The 18,496-nt window shown below is 46.5% G+C and overlaps 1 protein-coding gene across 2 annotated transcripts in view; it reads right to left on the reverse strand.

Moving 5' to 3' along the window:
- The window catches only part of fbn3 (fibrillin 3), a 225,098-nt gene that overhangs the window by 143,287 nt on the left and 63,315 nt on the right, over positions 1 to 18,496 (reverse strand). The window lies entirely within an intron of this gene.

Genomic DNA, 18,496 nt, shown 5'->3' on the forward strand with positions numbered 1-18,496 from the left:
CGCACCATCATCAAACACAAACCACATTCAATCCCACTCTCACAGTCACATACTCTTATCACTCACTCACCTTGCGCTCGCCCACTTTATTAAAAATAGAATAAAACAACATAATACAGTGCTACAAAATACCCATTTACCCAATAAGGAATGTTCAAGGCAACAAGGCTGTACTGTAATGTTGGGAGGAAGATAACTTTGAAAAAGATCCTCAAACTTAACGTGAATTGTGCTGATCAACATGGTTTATGAAGTATTCAAAGGCACGACTGGGTAAATGAATACTGGACTTACAGGTCAACCATGAGCAGGTGAAGAGAGGAAATTGAGGACTGGGAAATAAGGATGGGAAAGAGGGAATACCAAATATGGGTCAGGAATTTGCAGGAGGGAAACCAAGGATGGGAGAAGCTTTGATTACCAGTAATTAATTGTAACTCACTGAAATTGCAGATTAGTAATAATATTGGTAACACTCAGTTGCCCTTCATAACTAACAGTAATGGCAATAACTCACTGATATTCTATAACTGGTAGTATTAGGTGTAATGCCCTGATATCCTATCTTTAGTTAGTATGTAATCCTACACCCCACCGATATATGTACACTGTAACTACAGCCAGAATCCCTTTGTACTGCACAAGCTGTGGTCAAGCTCCAGATGCAATGCTATTTTAAAAGGCCCCATTTCCCTCCTTATCTCCTTGGATTTGGGTTGTGTATAAAAATGACAACTCTGAGCTGGGAGCCTCAGTCAGTGTCAATCTGTAATTGGGACTGAATTTTTGCTTCTGGGTTGGGAGCGCAGAGTCAGGACATTTCCCAGCTCCACAAACCTGACCTGGGAAGAAGTGCCCCAGAAGTTGATATTTTCATTCCTTGGTAGCAGAGTCCTCTGGGATTTGGGCAAGAATAAGTGCAGAGGCTGCTGGTGCAGAGGTGGGCTGGGCGCAAGGCCTGCCTCAGTGCACAGCGCTTTGTCAAAGATTTGAAAAAGGGCATTAGAACAAAAAATGGCCCTCCATCCCTCACCCACAAACACTCCCTATGCTCCATCCATGCTAACCCATGTCACCTCATGTCCTCTACCAAGTCCCTATGGCCCTCATACCTTTCATGCCAACCTATGCCCCTCCACCCATCCCCATAATCCCACATACCCTCCATGCAAACCCTTCACCAGCAACCCCCAGCCCCTTCTAGCCCCGTGCCAAGTTATGCCAACCCATGCCCCCATCCATCACCCTTTGCCCTTACACCTACCATACTAGCTCACCCAGTATCTACCGTGAGCAGATCTCAGAAGCCATACTGAGATTAAATAAAACAAGTTCTAAGTGTCCAGATTTAAAGGACAGGAATTTTGAATGCCTTGACAGCTTGGCAGTTCCTCTTGACATTTTTGACAGTTCCTCTTGACAGTTCCTTTTCACAGCTTAATTGACAGTTCCAATGACTTCACATCCACTTTTAACAATCCCAAAGGGCACCTTACTTCTCTCAAAGGGCACCCTACCTCTCCCAAAGATGTCCTGGGACCCTATCCAAAAGGATAGCGTACCTCTCCAAAAGGGTACCCCACCTCTACAAAGGACTCCTCAGGTTTAGATCTATTTCTACTAGGTCTAATATCTGCACACGCCATGTTTCCCACTCCTGGCTAATGGAACCATATAAAACAGCAGCTGACTTCGGGAAACGTGTATGCGCAAATCCCGACCCAGGTCCCTGTTCCTGTCCCTGCAAAAATGGCTGGGTTTGGGGGTGCAACTTCCATATTTCAGCCTCTTCTGCCATTATCGCAATGACAGAGAGGCTCTCTGTTGTGAAAATTCAGGGCTTGGACTTTGAATGTCAAAACCAGCAAGCACATACTGAACTGAAACAAACCAAGAGTTCACACAAAGGGTAGCAGATTCAGTATCTGGGGCACCTCACACAGGCCCCATCGTCCTAAGCTCAGCTCAGCACCAACATTTCTCAACCGCTGCCTGGACTCAGACTCAACAAAGGAGAGTGTTTATGAACTGATTGGAAATACAGCGCAGCAAAAAGCTATTTGGCCCCTGGTGCCTGTGATGGCATTGGTGCTCTCTCCTGTAACTCCATTCTCCTGTTCAAATATTTGTCCCATTCCGTATCCAATTACACCCTAGTCCCTGCCATTCATGAAGAATCCCATGGACAAATAGCCTCAGTTCAAAAGCCTTCCTTATTTCTTCCCTCTCGGTTCTTCCAGTGAAAATCCTCATTCTCTGTCCCTGATTCGTCCAGCAGTCAAAACAATCTTTCACCATTTACCCACAGCAATGTCCACAAATTTCTTATATTCACTCACTCCTACGTTGACTATTCCTTTCTCAGCATTGCTCCCACTCCCCATGTTTCTGCTGTTTCTCCCAACTCCACTGGAAATGCTGGGGCTCACACTCACCCTATTCCCCTCAGCCCATAACCCCAAACTCCCTCATCCTCCATTCCCATCTCTCCCCAATAGCCCCAAACTACATTCTACACTCTCTTCCACTGTTCTCCACTTATTCTTTATCCTCCTGATGATCACTATTCCACCCAATGCTCTTCAGAGTGTGATAGAGGATGGTATTTAATGGTGGAGATGATGGGAGTCTCGCCTGGCAGCTGGAGAGCCGGCGAGAGCCCTGTGTTGCCTCCTTTTGGGAAGGCCAGCTGAATTACGTGCCAATCAGGCACTTAACTGGGCAGCAGTGGGACTTTCCCAGGATCAAGGACCCCAGGGGCAGAAATCTCACTCCCCGAGAATTGTCGGCTAAGCAGCTGTGCGTTGTTTGGCAGCACCAGTGGGGAGGCGGTTGCTGCTTCCAGCAATGCACACACCCAAGGTGCAGGATCACTGAGGGGCCAAGGCAACAGGTGAGTGATAGTGGGATGGGATTGCGAGATGGGGTTTGCGGGATGGGAGGTTGGCAGCAAAGGCAGGGGATGGCTCGCAGTGGCCCCCACCCCCTTCCCAAAGGCCAGGTCCCTCGACCAGGCACTCAGTGCTTTTGAATGAGGGCCCCTCCCTTGGAAGTCTGTATGTAACCCCATTAGGGTGTGCTTTCTCAGGCTTTCCACATGGCGGGTCCTCCACCCGAGGCAGCGGAATAAGGCCCTTAAGTGGGCAGTAATTGCCCAAGGACCTCAGTTGGCGGAAGGGTGGGAAAACCATTCAAGAACCTTCCCACCCTGGGCTTAATCAGGGCAAGGCAGAAGCACATCGGGATCCCACCTACCATCCTCCTGTCCGATTATATGCCCCCCCCCACCCCCCCCACCCCTGCCACCAAACTCACCTCAGGGCTGGACATTAAATTCCTCCCAAAGGGTCACTTCATCATCCATTTAATCTTGAACTGAAGCAATGAGCAGAGAACACAAGGCATAGAAGGGAATGCCAATCTGCGTTCTGGTTTCTATATAAACACAAGTTACTTCAATTCACTGTTGAACACTTTAAGAGCGAAGGTATTTTCAAGGTGATGATGAACAGCCAAAGGAGGTCAGGCCAGCCCAGTTACAAAATAGTGCCTTTGTGCTCACCCGTGCGTGCCCTCACGCCTGTATCTGCAAAAAGAGGTGAACAGGCGATGTTTTGCAGATGATCCATGCATGCAGAGACTCCTGTTCCATGAGAGTGCTGGGAGAGCAAGTCCAGCAGCATCAAAGCATGCGAATTCTTGATTGACTATGGTGCTGGATATTTCCTTGAAAGATCCTACTTTCAATGTTTGCTGGTAATTTCCTGCTCTCGAGTTACTGTTGTGTCCATGATGCAGTGTGAGGGCCTCTTTCTGCCAGGGCCACAAATTGAACATGGAACAAGTAAATTCCACATCGTTAACCAAAATTTTCAGGCCTCCCAAAAGTGCAAACACCAGCCTCCTACCCACTGGTGCCTCAGTGAGACCAATAGGGCTGGCAGCAAGTTGGTAAAGAGAATCCCAAATTAGGGTTTGGAGTTTCTGCTCAAGTGTCACTCTCTGGAGTTTCAGCTGCAATACGAAAACAGCTTAATGTAAAATGTAATGAAATATAAAAAGGTACAGTAGATTTCTTATGTCCTTATAGATAGATTTTTGAAATATCGGGGAGTTGAGGGTTATGTGGAGCTGGCATGAAAGAAGAGTTGAGGCCTGGAGCAGATCAGCCATGATCTTATTGAATGGCGGGGCAGGCTCAAGGGGCCGAATGGCCTGCTCTTGCTCTTATTTCTTATGTTCTTATAGATATTTATGGGCAGAGGACACGATTAGACCATTTAGCCCACTGAGCCTTTTGCACCATTATATCTTGGCTGTTCTTACTTCAAGTGCACTTACCTTCGTTTGTTTCATTTCCCTTGGAACCTCACTGAGCAAAAATTTAACAATTTCAGTCTTGAAAATTTGAATTGACCCAGTATCCGCAGTACTGCCTGGGAAAAAAGTTCTAGATTTCCACCATCCTCTGTGTGAGGAAGTGCTTCCTCACTTCAATCCTAATGGTCTTGCTCTAATTTTAAGATTATGCCTCCTTATTCTGGGTTCCTTACCACAGAAAATTGTTCCTTTGGCTGGGATTTTCTGGCGCTGGGATTTTCTGGCCCCGCCTGCCGCGGGGACCTTCCGGTCCCTCCAACAGTCAATGGGCTTTTGGTTGGCCTGTCACATACTCCGCGGCAGATCCCAGCATGATGTGGTCGGAAAATCCCGATCTTTGCATCCGCTGTATCAAATCCTTCTATAATTTTGAGCACCTTGACTTGATCACAGCTAAATCATCTAAACTGAAAGGAATGCAAGCCAAGATTATGCAATCATAAATTTAACCGCTTTAAGTCCTGGTATCATTCTGGTGAATCTGCTAAGTACCTCTAACGCAAGTTTTTGTGCTCAAGACTGAACACAGTATTCCAGATGAAATCTGTATGAGCTTTGTATTTTGTTTTACAATCAAGTTGACTGCTGAGAAAAACTGAGCTTTCCCATGAAAATGTTTCACCCTCCAGAAAGGCTTTGTCCTAAAGGCATGTGCTGGGTTTGTGATGATGCAATGATCCCAGCAGTGTTCTTCATGCCTGCAGTGTTTGGGCATGTGCATATGTTTTAAATATCACTCAAAGCTCAAGAGAGCAGATGTCAATCACCCAACTCTAATTCTAAATGATGGACATTTGATATAATTTGTAGAATTATACGAGTATTCCCTAAAGTGACTGTGCTTTTAATCACCACTGCAAACTTTCACAAACAAACGTTTTTAATCAGAGCTTTCAAAATATCCCGTTCCTAGCAGCCTGGCATGCCTGATACATTTGTTCTTGCTTTTGACGTAATTTTTGGCCAAATGCCAAAAAAAATGTACTTTTTTTTTCCCCCTGATCATTTAGCTAAATTGGAACTGATTCCAATCATCTCTTTGCTCCTTTGCCAGAGCCTGGTCCACACAGATATCATCTCCGGTCAAAGCCAATACAAACATTATCACATTCCACGTATTGTCCACTTATGGGACTGACTGTGTGTGTCCCGATTTCTCTTCACACCCCCTCCTGCCCACAATGACCCCTCAGTCTTTAAAGCTGCTGGAGACTCTCAGCATTTTGGCTCCTCTCGAACCATTTGTTGCTGTTACAATTTCTCGCCCAGACTGTTATTTTCACGTTAATCTGCTATTCATTGTTTGCTTAAGTGGTCCCATTCAATAATTCATTGCTCAGCATGCACTAATCTTGCCATGATGAGCTAAATTGGGATTCCTACATGCAACTTCTTCAAATATGAGGGACACTCAAAATATAGTCCTTTAACCTAAATTTTCAGGAACCTCACTAGCAATCAGGTAGACAGTTCCCCTCTCCCTCCACTATTTGGCTCACCAATTATCAAGGTAATTCTTAGCTACTATCATGGAAACCAAACCAAATGATAAGAGAGAACAAATTTAGATGTATATGTGCGAGTGTGTATACATATTATATATATTATATATATAAGACTTAAGTATTTTTGGTGGTGTTTCATGAGGGAGGATTGTTGGCTAGGACATCAGGAGAACTCCATACTCTTCTTCAAATGGTGCCAGAGAATGTTCTACACCCATCCAAACAGACAGACATGGTCTGGATTAGCTGGTCAAGATTTAATGGAGACTTAAGCCCGCTATCTTCTGACTCAGTGTGAACATGCTATTAACTGAACCAAACGCACATGTAAGAATGGGCCACACATTACTGTGGATAAGACTGCTCTGGAAACAGCTGAGATTATAAAAGGAGACTGGGTATTCAGTTGTGTCAGAGACTATACTGTACCATTTCTCCTAGTATCTTGGCATAAATAGCACTGACACCAGAAAGCCATTTACCCACTTCCCTCTCCAAGGAAAAAGAGAAGGGGACAGAAAGCATTCATATAGCATGGTCAGACACTGTCAAACACATGGGGCAGAATTTTCTGCCTGTTGGGTGGGTGGGCCCGACCCAATCTCCGGCAGGTGGGGAGCCGATCCCCGCCAGAGAAGGGGACCCCGCCGCCATTTTACGTGGGCGGGCAGGGGGATTCCCTAAAAGCGAGAGTACACTCGCGCATGCGCACGAAAGAGCGCACATCTCCCTGAGGCAAAGTGCTGCCTCAGGGAGATCGCTTACACTTTGAAAAATAGAAAAAAAAATTCCCTAACATGTCCCCCTCATGTCACAATGTCACATGAGACGGGACATGTTCATAATTTACATAATAACTTTATTAAACGTTTTAAAACCCTACATGAAACCTCATGGACGGGCAGGTCTTTTAATTGTTTAAATGATTCTGTCAATGGCCTCAATTGGCCATTGACAGGTCAGCGGGCCCGCAGCTGATTTTGCTGCGGGCCTGCCTTCCTGAAAATTTAAATGGGCCGGGATGACGTCGGGGGTTCCGCCCAACGTCATCCCGTGTCGGCGAGCAGGCCCCACCCCCTGCTCACCGACGGCAAAATTCTGCCCATGCACAGTGCTTCAATCAATCAATCAGTGGCTGTTGTAACATAGGTAAGTTATGGAGATAAGACTAATAACATGCTGAAGCCCTGGAAACAACATCATTGTCTTAGTTACTGGATCAGATCATTCCAGTCAGTCCCAAATGCAACATTTGCCTCTGTCACTCTTTTGCACATCTCACTCTCTTAGATGCATACATACTATCTATGCCTCGCCCACAAGCACAGATACTTAAAATCTGAGTCTTACAAACTCTCTCTCCAGCCTCACTCTCCCTTCCACATCCTGTGCCACAATCCAATATCCTGCCTGTTGCCATATATTTTGGATTGCTGCTGCTTTTGCTTTCCTTCCTCTCTCCCCATTTCCAAACTCCCCCAAAAATTCTGCATCTTTAAAATAATTATCCTCTACGCACCTCAGACTGTTTCCACCAACCCACCCCCAATCCTATCTCATTTTCATTCTTTACACTAACTGCCTGGTTCCAATTCTTAGTTTGTTTTGGGTCTTCCCTCATACCCGTCCATCAGCCTCACATTCTCTAAACCTCATCTCTAAAATTTCCCCTTTTATCCCCACATCGCTGCCTTCAGTTTTACATTCTTGCACCCCCCTTCGCACCCACATTCCCCAACCTTCTCCAATGTTCTCTCATTCTCCATCTCTCATGTATTTCTAGTCCTGGAGTAGGTGACAGTTCATCTATTTATTAAACCTAAAAGAACAATTTACAAAAGGTTGGCAGACATACAGTGTGCAGATTTAGAACCTAAAATTAAATGTGATTTTAACTTTCCCAATTGTGTGTGTGTGGATGTTGGAGATAATTAATTATCAACACTTGGAGTGTTTTAGTGCAGTACCAGCTCCATCTTCATCTGGACAAATATCTTGCTTTCCTCTGCAATTGTCTCTCTTGCCTCCTCCCAGAAGGCATTGACTATTGTTGAGGTACAGCACCTGGATTACAGGTTCCTCAGCTCGAGTCTTACTAGGCACAGTTTCCTGAGCACTAACACTTGCCACATATAGTTCCCCGAGTATTGACCCTTGTTGGGCTATAGTTCCCTGCATGGATCCATCGGTGAGTTGGCATGGTGGGCGTAAGGGCAAAGGGTGATGGGTGGTGTGGACAGTGGTTGGCATGAGTTGGCACTAAGTTGGCATAGGAGTTTAGTGATGCTTCCCTGGAGGTGCCCACCCTCGTGATCCTCTGGACCCTCTGGGATGTTACAGCCCTGCTCCCATTGGCTGCACCTCTCACTTTCTGATGCTCCTCCTCACAAAGCTCCCAAAACTGAGAGCACCATGGTCACCTGCTGTGCTCACTTCTCAAGGCCTCTCGCCCTCCCCCACTCTCTATGTACACCTTGTACCTGTGGGAAAACATGCAATCAATGTCATCCAGATCAGCTCACCAATTTTGCTCAGTCTCTAGCTGATCACTCCCACAGTAAATCACTCTCACCATTCCTGAACTGAAACACTGTTACCTCTATGGATGCCAACTCCAGGCAACCTGCTGTTGAGTTCCTGCCTCCTTATAGCTGGAGAGGCTCTTAAGTACCATGATTCATGTGTGTCCCTACAATTCCTGAGTAAGATAGTTGTTAATTGGGTCCTCAATAGGCTCAATTGTCAGTCCGCCTCCGAGAAGCACAGCCTCCAGCCTCTGGCAAAATTCCCTGGCTTCCCTATTGAAGCCTTTCCCCACCATTTTGCCGCTAGACCCGCCTCCCAAACCCAATGCTCTGGGTGTGAGAAGATTCCATCCAAATTTCCAGATCGATGGCCTTTCATCAAAACATTCAGATCCTGAAAAGTGATGGGAGAGGGGATGTTACTAAACATTTCCAGCCCAGAAAGGCTGAATGTTAATCTGCTGTTTCCACAACTTTTCTATGGTCACATGTTAATGATGAGTTTTGCAGCTTCACATTATGGGTGGGTTTGGCCAGGCTCGATTCCTGGATGAGCAACCCATCTCCACAACTACTATGGTGGCTATGGCACATTCACAATCAAACAGATGTGGCAGAAGCTGAAGTAAAACCTGTTTTATATTAAGTTTTGAATGTGTCTTTATAAATGATGAGCTGCCTTTTCCTCTGAGGTTCTATATGAAATTGGCCAGAGTGACTGTGGCAGAAAACAGGACTAAATGAGGTGGAGAGGTCTATCCCATCCTTAATAGCCAACCCCCCCCATCACTGGGAATGCTGCTTCCCTGTCTTTCTGCATATAAGTGATGGCAAGCCAGTGGTCCTGGGTTCCCAATGGATTTTTTTGTTATCTGCTCCTGGCTTCCCAAGTTTGCTGGGAGAAAGCTCAAGGTGGAATAGAGGATGCACTGCATTTCTCATTAATAAAATTGAAGAATGTTGCATGGGTGTGCAGGTAGTGGTCCATGGTGCTACTATTCACTGGGGAGTTGCTGTGTTTGGAATAGAATCATAGATTTCGCCAGGGCCACCTAGCTTCTGACTTCATTGCAGCCTTGGTTCAAACATGGACAAAAGAGCTGAACTCCAGAGGTAAGGTGAGAGTAACTGCCCTTGACATCAAGGCGGCATTTGACCAAGTGTGGCATCAAGGTGCTATGGCAAAACTGGAGTCAATGAGAATCAGGGGAAAACTCTCCGCTGGTTGGAGTCATAAAGGGAGATGGTTGTGGTTGTTGGGGGCTAATCATCTCAGCTCAAGGACATCATTGAAGGAGTTCCACAGGGTAGTGTCCTAGGCCCAACCATCTTCAGCTGCTTCATCAATGACCTCCCTTTCATCATAACGTCAGAAGTGGGGATGTTCGCTGATGATTGCACAATGTTCAGCACCGTTCGCAATGCCTCAGATACTGAAGCAGTCCATGTCTAAATGCAGCAAGACCTGGACAATATCAAGGCTTGGGCTGACAAGTGGCAAGTAACATTTCGCTCCACACAAGTGCCAGGCAACGGCCATCTCCAATGAGAGAGAAACTAACGATTGCCCCTTGACATTCAATGGAATTACCATCACTGAATCACCCACTATCAACATCCTAGGGGCAGAATTTTTCTGTCGGCGAGCTGGGGGTGGGGCCTGCTCGCCGACGTGAAAATGACACAGGATGACATCATCCCGCCCCATTTAAATATTCAGGAAGGCGGGGGGGACAGCGCGATCAGCTGTCTGCCCGCCGACCTGTCAATGGCCAATTGAGGCCATTGACAGGGTAGTTAAATCAATTAAAGGCCCTGCCTCGTCCGACCTTAAGGTTGGTGGGTAGGCCAGGAGCCCCGGCATGTTTCTGAAAAACCATGAAACCTCATCCACCGGCGGGATAAGGTTTCATGTCGGTTTTAAAAAACTTTAATAAAGTTTCTGTGTTATTTATTAACATGTCCCATCTGCGAAAGAGTGCACTCTGGCAGTTGGGGAATCCCCCCCCTGCCCACACAGGAAGCGCTTAGCACTTCCCGTTGGGTGGCCCGCCCACTTAAAATGGTGATGGGGCCCGTTTCAGCGGCGACGATCGGCTGCCCACCCCCTGCCGAGCTGGTGGGGCCCGCCCGCCCACCCATAAAGGGCAAAATTCTGCCCTAGGAGTTTCCATTGACTAGAAACTGAACTGGACTAGCCATATAAATACTGTGGCTACAAGAGCAGGTCATGAATAATGGAAAAAGAATTCTCACAGCGCAGAAGGAGGCCATTCAGCTGATCATGTCGGCACCAGCACTCCGGATGAGCATTTCACCTAATGCCATTCTCCTTCCTTCTCCCCATAACCCTGATGCTGCACAAACAAATTTCTCCCCCCAGTGACTCTTAAAGCTCAGTGAACACATTATTCTTCTAAAAACGGGAGAAATGATGATCCTGTCACATTAAGCCTGTTGCTGGCCTTGACGTTGAAGAGGTCAAACACAAACTCTCAAAAGCATTTTTGTCTTTATTTCAAAAAGAGAGAGAAATTAAAAGTTTTGTGCTGCCCAGTCACACTCAGATGACAGCCTGTTCCTATGTCTCTGCCTCTGCAAAGAAATGATCCAATTGCATTGAATAAATAACCTGAGCAGTTTGGATAAATGGCTGGTGACAGAAATTTGGCTAATTATCAGCATTTCAGTCAGTCTAATTATCATTCTAAATTATAAAGAAATATGTCAGATAATTATTATTAAATTGGAAGTGGATGGAACCCAAATTAATATGTAAAACGTCTAGTCACTTTAAGGAACTATTTTTACTTTTGAACCTTCAGTAATCAGGTCCCAGTTTTAAGGCAATAATGACCACCTATTGCCAGGGATACTACATTAAATGACCAGCCTCTTGCGCAGCTGGCATGGCAACTGTGATTGTTCAGACTGCGTACATGTAGACTGCATTTGTGTGTACTTTTGTCACTATGTATATGCAGTGTGAAACTGCTGCTGAAACTCTCATCTATGCTTTTCTTATCTCTAGACTTGACTATTCCAATGCTTCCCCTGGCTGGCCTCCCTCCGTAAACTTGGGGTCATCCAAAACTCTGCTGCCAATGTCCTAACTCACACCAAATCCTGTTCACCCATCACCCCTATCCTGCTGACCTACACTGGCTCCCGGTATGTCTTGATTTTAAAATCCTCATCTTTGTTTCCAAATTACATAATGGCCATGCCCCTCCCATCACCATAATTTTCTCCAGCCTCACAATCCTCCGAGATATCTGTGCTCCTCTAATTCTGGCCTCTTGTACATCCCTTATTTTAATTGTTCCATTATTGGTGGCTGTGCCTTCAGCTAAAAACTCTAATTCCACACCTGCAACTCCCCACCTCTCTTTCCTCTTTTAAGACAAGCTTTTGGTCATTTGAGCTAATATCTCCTTATACATTGTGTGGTTGATAGGGAGGAAGAACGCTGTCGACTGCAGAAAGATATCAATGAATCAGTCAGGTGGGTGGAAAAATGACAAATGGAATTCAATCTAGAGAAGCATGAGGTAATGCATTTGGGGAGGGCAAACAAGGTAAGGGAATACTCAATAAGTGGTCGGATACTGAGAAGTGCAGGGGAACAGGGAGACCCTCGAATGCAAGTCCACAAATCTCTGAATGTAGCAGGACATGTGGTTAATGTGGCATATGGGATACTTTCCTTTATTAGCTGAGACACAGCATATAAGAGCAGGGAGGTTATGCTAGAATTGTATAAAATGATAGAGTACTGGGTACAGTTCTGGTCTCTGCATACAGGAAGGATTTGATTGCACTAGAGAGGATACAAAGGAGATTTATGAGGATGTTGCCAGGAATGGAGAATTTTAGCTATGAGCAATGATTAGATAGGCTGCGGTTGTTTCTTTGGCACACAGGAGGCTGGTTTAATTGAGGTGTACAAAATGTTGAGGGGACTGCTATAGAGTGGATATGAAAGGCATGTTTCCCTTAGCAGGGGCAATAACCAGGGGGCATAGGTTTGAAATAATTAGCAGAAGAACTAAAGGGGAGTTAAGAAGACCTTTTTTATCTGGAATGAAAGGGTGATAGAAGCAGAAACCTTATTACTTTATACATATGATTAAGAAAGTACTTGTTGTATATGCGCTTGAAGTGTTGTAACCCCTATAAGGCTATGGACCATGGGAAGGATTTTCAGCTCGGCATGCAGGCGTGTGCCCGACACGCATGATCTTGAAATAGCACGTGATGATGTCAGGCGAGCGTCCCTATGTCATCGCGCACTCACGCAATATTTCAGTTGGTGGGCGCTTGCAGGAGTTGGCGAGCGAATTAAGAGGGCTGTTAAGCCCACTACTCAATCAATTAAAGTGAACTTTTCCCTGCCCGTCCAACCTTAAGGTTGGCGGGTGGGCAAATAGGCCAAGCGGCCTTTGCATTTTTTGCAAAATCTAGTCCACAGGCGGGATGAGGTTTCGAACAGTGATTAAAAAAAACAATGAAAATTTTTAAAACTTATTTTTAACGTGTCCCTGCTCATGTGACAGAGTCACATGAGGGGACATGTTTTCCTTATTTTCGAAATCTTTATTTTTAATGTTCAAAATCTTCAGCTCCCTGCAGCAGCTCTGTACCTTCAGGAAGCTTTCACTGAGCGCACCCCCGCGCATGCACACACTTCAGTGCTCACGCTCCTCCCACACCCCCACCCCGGCAGTGCTGAAGTTATCAGCTCGCGTTTCATGCTGGCTGGCCGTTAACTGGTCAGCCAGCGTGAATTTGCGGTCAGAGCCTGATCTCGGGTGGCAGACCATTGTGCGGCCACTCCCCGGCCTGCCCGACAAAGGGAAAATCCTGCCCCATGAGTTTGAAAGTGGGATTGAGCAGATCGCTCTTTTTTCAGCTAGTGCAGGCATGATGGGCTGACTGGCCTCCTTTTGTGCCATAAATTTTCTATGTTTTTGTTATGTGTCTTGGTATCAGATTTTTGCTATAAAATGGGTGGGTGAAGTGCGTCCGAATGCTTTACTGCGTTAAAGAGGCTCTATAAAAATAAATTGTTGTTGATGCTGTTATCTTGAATTAGAAGTGGTGTGTGGGGTCTCAGCCAGATGCAGCAGGTTGAATGAGGGGTGGGTGTGATTGACAAAGGGAAACATTTATCCACAATTCAACATCCAGCTTATGATGTGTCCAAATTGCTGCCGTGTGTGTGGAGTGTTTTTGGGGTGTGGAGAGCGATAGTTCAGTCTGTGATGTTTAGCCAACTTCAGTTCTCACATGGAGTTAGTTTCTGGTTAATTCCACTCCAATTTGATCGAGCTTTCACTGTAATCTGAAGTCAGTGTGAATTGGATATTCTGTTGACATTTTCCACATATCAAGTACTATATAGGTCTGGATGCAATAGAGTTGTAACTAAGGGCGGAATTTTAAACCAGTGGGATTTTATGGTCCAGACGATGTCAATGGAGTTTAGGATGGCTCGCCACATTTTATGGCCCCATCCCTGCCACGACAGGGTCATAAAATTCCGGCCTAAGTCATTTTCTACCAAGTCAAGTACTCACAAATCAATTTTTTTTTTTTAAAGTGGAAGTCAGTAACATATCCTCTTACTCTTTCTGCTTCACTGTGCTCTGCAGATCTGATCGGGGTTAAAATGTAAACCTGGAAGCTAAAGAAGCCATAACTTTGTTCCATTTGCTGACTGAGCAATAGTAATCCTAGGGTGTAGGCCCATTCCTGTCATTAGATAAACTTTACTTACTTTCTGGACACAAGTTTTCTGACATTAGTGTCAGGATAATTAAGTGTAACTTTAACAGGGGCCTAAATGTTACAAGGAATTTCATACAGTCATTCATGATGAAAGATTTCAACAACAATATTACAACCAATATAATGTCTGAAGTTATTCGGAACTATAAATTCGAAACACAGCAGCATTTCTTCCATCATAAGTATATGTAAAAATTGAATTTAATTTGTGAAAAAAAGATAGTGTTAAAATTTACTTTTCAGGATGGATTTTTTGGTGACATATGGAATTTGGTGTCATCAGAGGGCCATGAACCACCTTTGTTTCACATGTTTTACAGACAGAGATTCTCTTTATGACCAAACATTCAGAACTTTTAAAACTAAACGATCCAATCTTTGGTGGCGACACAGCTGTTGTATAGCTTAGCGAGAGCAATACTTTTTTTTTGTAAAAATATACTTTATTCATAAAAAATCTTCAATCACATTCAAAACCATTTCAAAAACAACATTACAAGGGTACAATCCAGGTAAAACTTTTACAAAATGTATCACCAGGTGCATCAGTACAAACAATATTACAATCATTTACAGCCTTTCATTTTGATCTGTACAGCCCGAGGGGCTCTGAACAGTTCCCAGTCTCTCGGTGCGCTGTGGTAGAAAGGTCTTAGACAGCGACCCTTCCCCATTGCGCCTTTGCGGCAACTGCCCCAAGCTTTAGTGCGTCCCTCAGCACGTAGTCCTGGACTTTGGATTGTGCCAGTCCGCAACAATCGGTCGGGGACAACTCTTTGCGCTGGAAGACCAACAAGTTTCGGGCAGACCAAAGCGCGTCTTTCACCGAGTTGATGATCCTCCAGCTGCAGTTGATGTTTGTCTCGGTGTGTGTCCCTGGGAACAGCCCGTAGAGCACAGAGTCCTGTGTCACAGAACTGCTCGGGATGAACCTCGACAGCAACCACTGCATCTCTCTCCAGACTTTCTTTGCAAAGGCACAATCCACAAGGAGGTGAACAACAGTCTCTTCCCCACCACAGCCACCTCGAGGGCAACGTGCAGAGGGGGTGAGCCTCCTGGCGTGTAGGAAGGATCTGACGGGGAGGGCCTTTCTCACCACCAGCCAAGCTACGTCTTGGTGCTTGTTGGAAAGTTCTGGCGATGAGGCATTCTGCCAAATGACTTTGACAGTCTGCTCGGGGAACCATCCCACAGGGTCCACCCTCTCCTTTTCCCTCAGGGCCTCTAGGACGTTACGTGCTGACCACTGCCTGATGGACTTGTGGTCAAAGGTGTTTTTCTGCATAAATTTTTCCACCAGGGACAGGTGGTACGGCACAGTCCAACTACTTGGAGCGTTCCGCGGCAGCGTGGCCAGACCCATCCTTCGCAACACCGGGGACAGGTAGAACCTCAGCACGTAGTGACACTTGGTGTTTGCGTACTGAGGGTCTACGCACCGCTTGATGCAGCCGCACACAAAGGTGGCCATCAGTATGAGGGCGATGTTGGGCACGTTTTTTCCCCCTTTATCTAGAGGCTTGTACATCGCGTCCCTGCGGACACGATCCATTTTCGACCTCCAGATAAAGCGGAAGATGGCTCGAGTGATCGCCGTCGCGCAGGAGTCTGGAATGGGCCAGACCTGCGCCACGTACAGCAACAGCGAGAGTACCTCACACCTGATGACCAGGTTCTTACCCGCAATGGAGAGGGAGCGTCGCTCCCACATGCCCAGTTTCCTTTTCACCATAGCCACTCGCTCCTTCCAGTTTCTAACGCATGCCCCGGTCCCTCCGAACCATATCCCCAGCACCTTCAGGCCGTCAGCCCTGACAGTGAAGGGGACAAAGGATCGGTCAGCCCAGTTCCCAAAGAACATGGCCTCGCTCTTCCCACGATTTACCTTGACTCCCGAGGCCAGTTCGAACTGGTCGCAGATGTGCATCAGTCTGCGCACCGACAGCGGATCCGAGCAGAAGACGGCGACGTCGTCCATGTACAGGGAGGCCTTTACCTGAGTGCCTCCACTGCCTGGGATCGTCACTCCTCTTATGCCCGGATCCTTCCTGATGGACTCGGCAAAGGGTTCTATGCAACACACGAAAAGGACAGGCGAGAGAGGACAGCCCTGCCTGACTCCAGATTTAATCGGAAAGCTATCTGTTTCCCACCCATTGATTGAGACTGCGCTACTGATGTTAGTGTAGAGCAGTTGGATCCAATTTCGAATTCCCTCCCCAAACCCCATTTTGGAGAGCACATCCCCCATGTAGGTGTGCGATATTCTGTCAAAGGCCTTCTCCTGATCCAAGCTGATGAGGCAGGTATCCACACCCCTGTCCTGTACATAGGCAATCGTATCCCTGAGCAGCGCCAGGCTGTCAGAGATCTTCCTGCCTGGCACAGAGCAGGTCTGGTCAGGGTGAATCACCAATTCCAGAGCGGATTTGACCCGATTGGCGATGACCTTGGACAGAATCTTATAGTCCATATTCAACAGTGAAATGGGTCGCCAATTTCTAATTTCCTCCCTTTCCCCCTTGTGCTTGTAGATGAGGGTGATGATGCCTTTCCTCATGGATTCTGACATACTACCGGCCAGGAGCATACTCTCGTACACCCCTAGCAGGTCTGGGCCGATCAAGTCCCACAGAGCCGAATACAACTCCGCCGGCAAGCCGTCGCTTCCGGGGGTTTTACTCTTCTCGAAGGACTCCAGGGCCTTAGTCAGTTCATCAGGAGTTAGCGGTTTGTCTAGGCTCTCCCGCGTACTGTGGTCTAAGACCTCCGTGATAGAGGACAGGAAGGACTGGGAGGCCGTGCTGTCCGTGGGCTTCACGTCATACAGTCCGGCATAAAAGGATTAGCGAGAGCAATACATGCGAAGCAATTACCAAAATGACCTCAGCATTTCAGCATTCAATGCAGTTCGTACATGTAGGTAATCTGAGGTGCAATACACCTTTAAGAGAATGTGAGCAGATTGACCACATGACTGCATTACCCAATTGCTGTATAGTGCAGGCTACAATGTTAATTGGTAGTTTAGGATAGAGTCTGGTTGGAGAAGCACACGTTGTGTTGGTGCTCTGTTACTTGTGTTAATAAACAGCATGTGCTTCATCTTACATTGGTCTCTGCATCTGCAGTATCTTACTTACCAACTCGCTTACCAGTAGATAGGCATGCGACCATGTTCGCTGAGCAAAACAGGAACATAACAAACACCACTGAGGTTCCACTTGTGCTTGCTGAGGACCTGCTCCCCTGCCCCTCTCTCCTGTCCAATTCCCCTGTATCTCTCTCCTGTTCAGGCATGTAGCCATGAAAGCTTGAAGCAGAGGCAGGCATGGAAGGGTCAGGTCGATGACAAGCTTTTGTGTTCAGGCTGCAGGGTGGGCAGCGCATGCCGGCGGGAACTGGGCTGAAACTCTGGGGTGAATTTCACTGCACCCCAGTGGCGTATTTGAAGGTGAAGTTCACGTAAAATAAAGTGGGTGGCCGGCCCACTGCCTTTTCTGCCCGTCTGTGACATATCCTCCATATTACAGGGGAAGGGGGCACAGGTAAGGCATCAGCCAGCCAGCCCGCCCAACCTTAGGCTTATTGAGGCCCTTAAGTGTCCAATTAAAGGCCACTTAAGGACCTGTTTCCATCTCACTGCAATAATGTGTGGCTCCCCATGCGTAAATTTGCTGTAAAAGCTTAAATGTCCTGCCACAGAAGACATTAAATTTAAGAAAAGAGAAAAAAAAAATGTGTGGCTGGAGAAGGTGGGAGAAGTACAGCCAGCCTGGCAAGTTTTACTGCATGGATAAAGTCAGGAAGGAAGGGAGGGTCCCTTCCAAGATGGTGCTTCCTCCCCCAGCCTCTAAAACCCAGCATCCAGCCTGACAAAAACGCCCAGACTTAAAGTCCGGTACCAAGTTCTTCCTTCCTGGGGACTGCATGTAATCTCAGCAACGGCCACTATTTACTCCTAGCACTGAGCTACTGGCTAAACAGATTGGCAGGTAGCTCCCGAGGGCAGGACTTCCTGTCCCGGAAGGGCAGAAGTCCCACTCTTACCTTATTAAGGCTGCCCCTAGTATATTATCACTGCAGGGCAGCCAGATTTAAAGTCGGCGTGCTGCCGAGTCTAGGGTTGCCAATCCTCCAGGACTGGCCTGGAGTCTCCAGGAATTGAAGATCAATCTCCAGGACACTGCTGTGTGCAATCCTGGAGAAAAGTCATAGGGACATTAAAATAGTTTTTTTTTGTCATTTTCTTTGAACATTTCTCTTTACCAGATATAAAAAATATTGAAAGTG

Source organism: Cetorhinus maximus, chromosome 13 (assembly GCF_964194155.1).
Source record: "Cetorhinus maximus chromosome 13, sCetMax3.hap1.1, whole genome shotgun sequence".
NCBI lineage: Eukaryota > Metazoa > Chordata > Chondrichthyes > Lamniformes > Cetorhinidae > Cetorhinus > Cetorhinus maximus.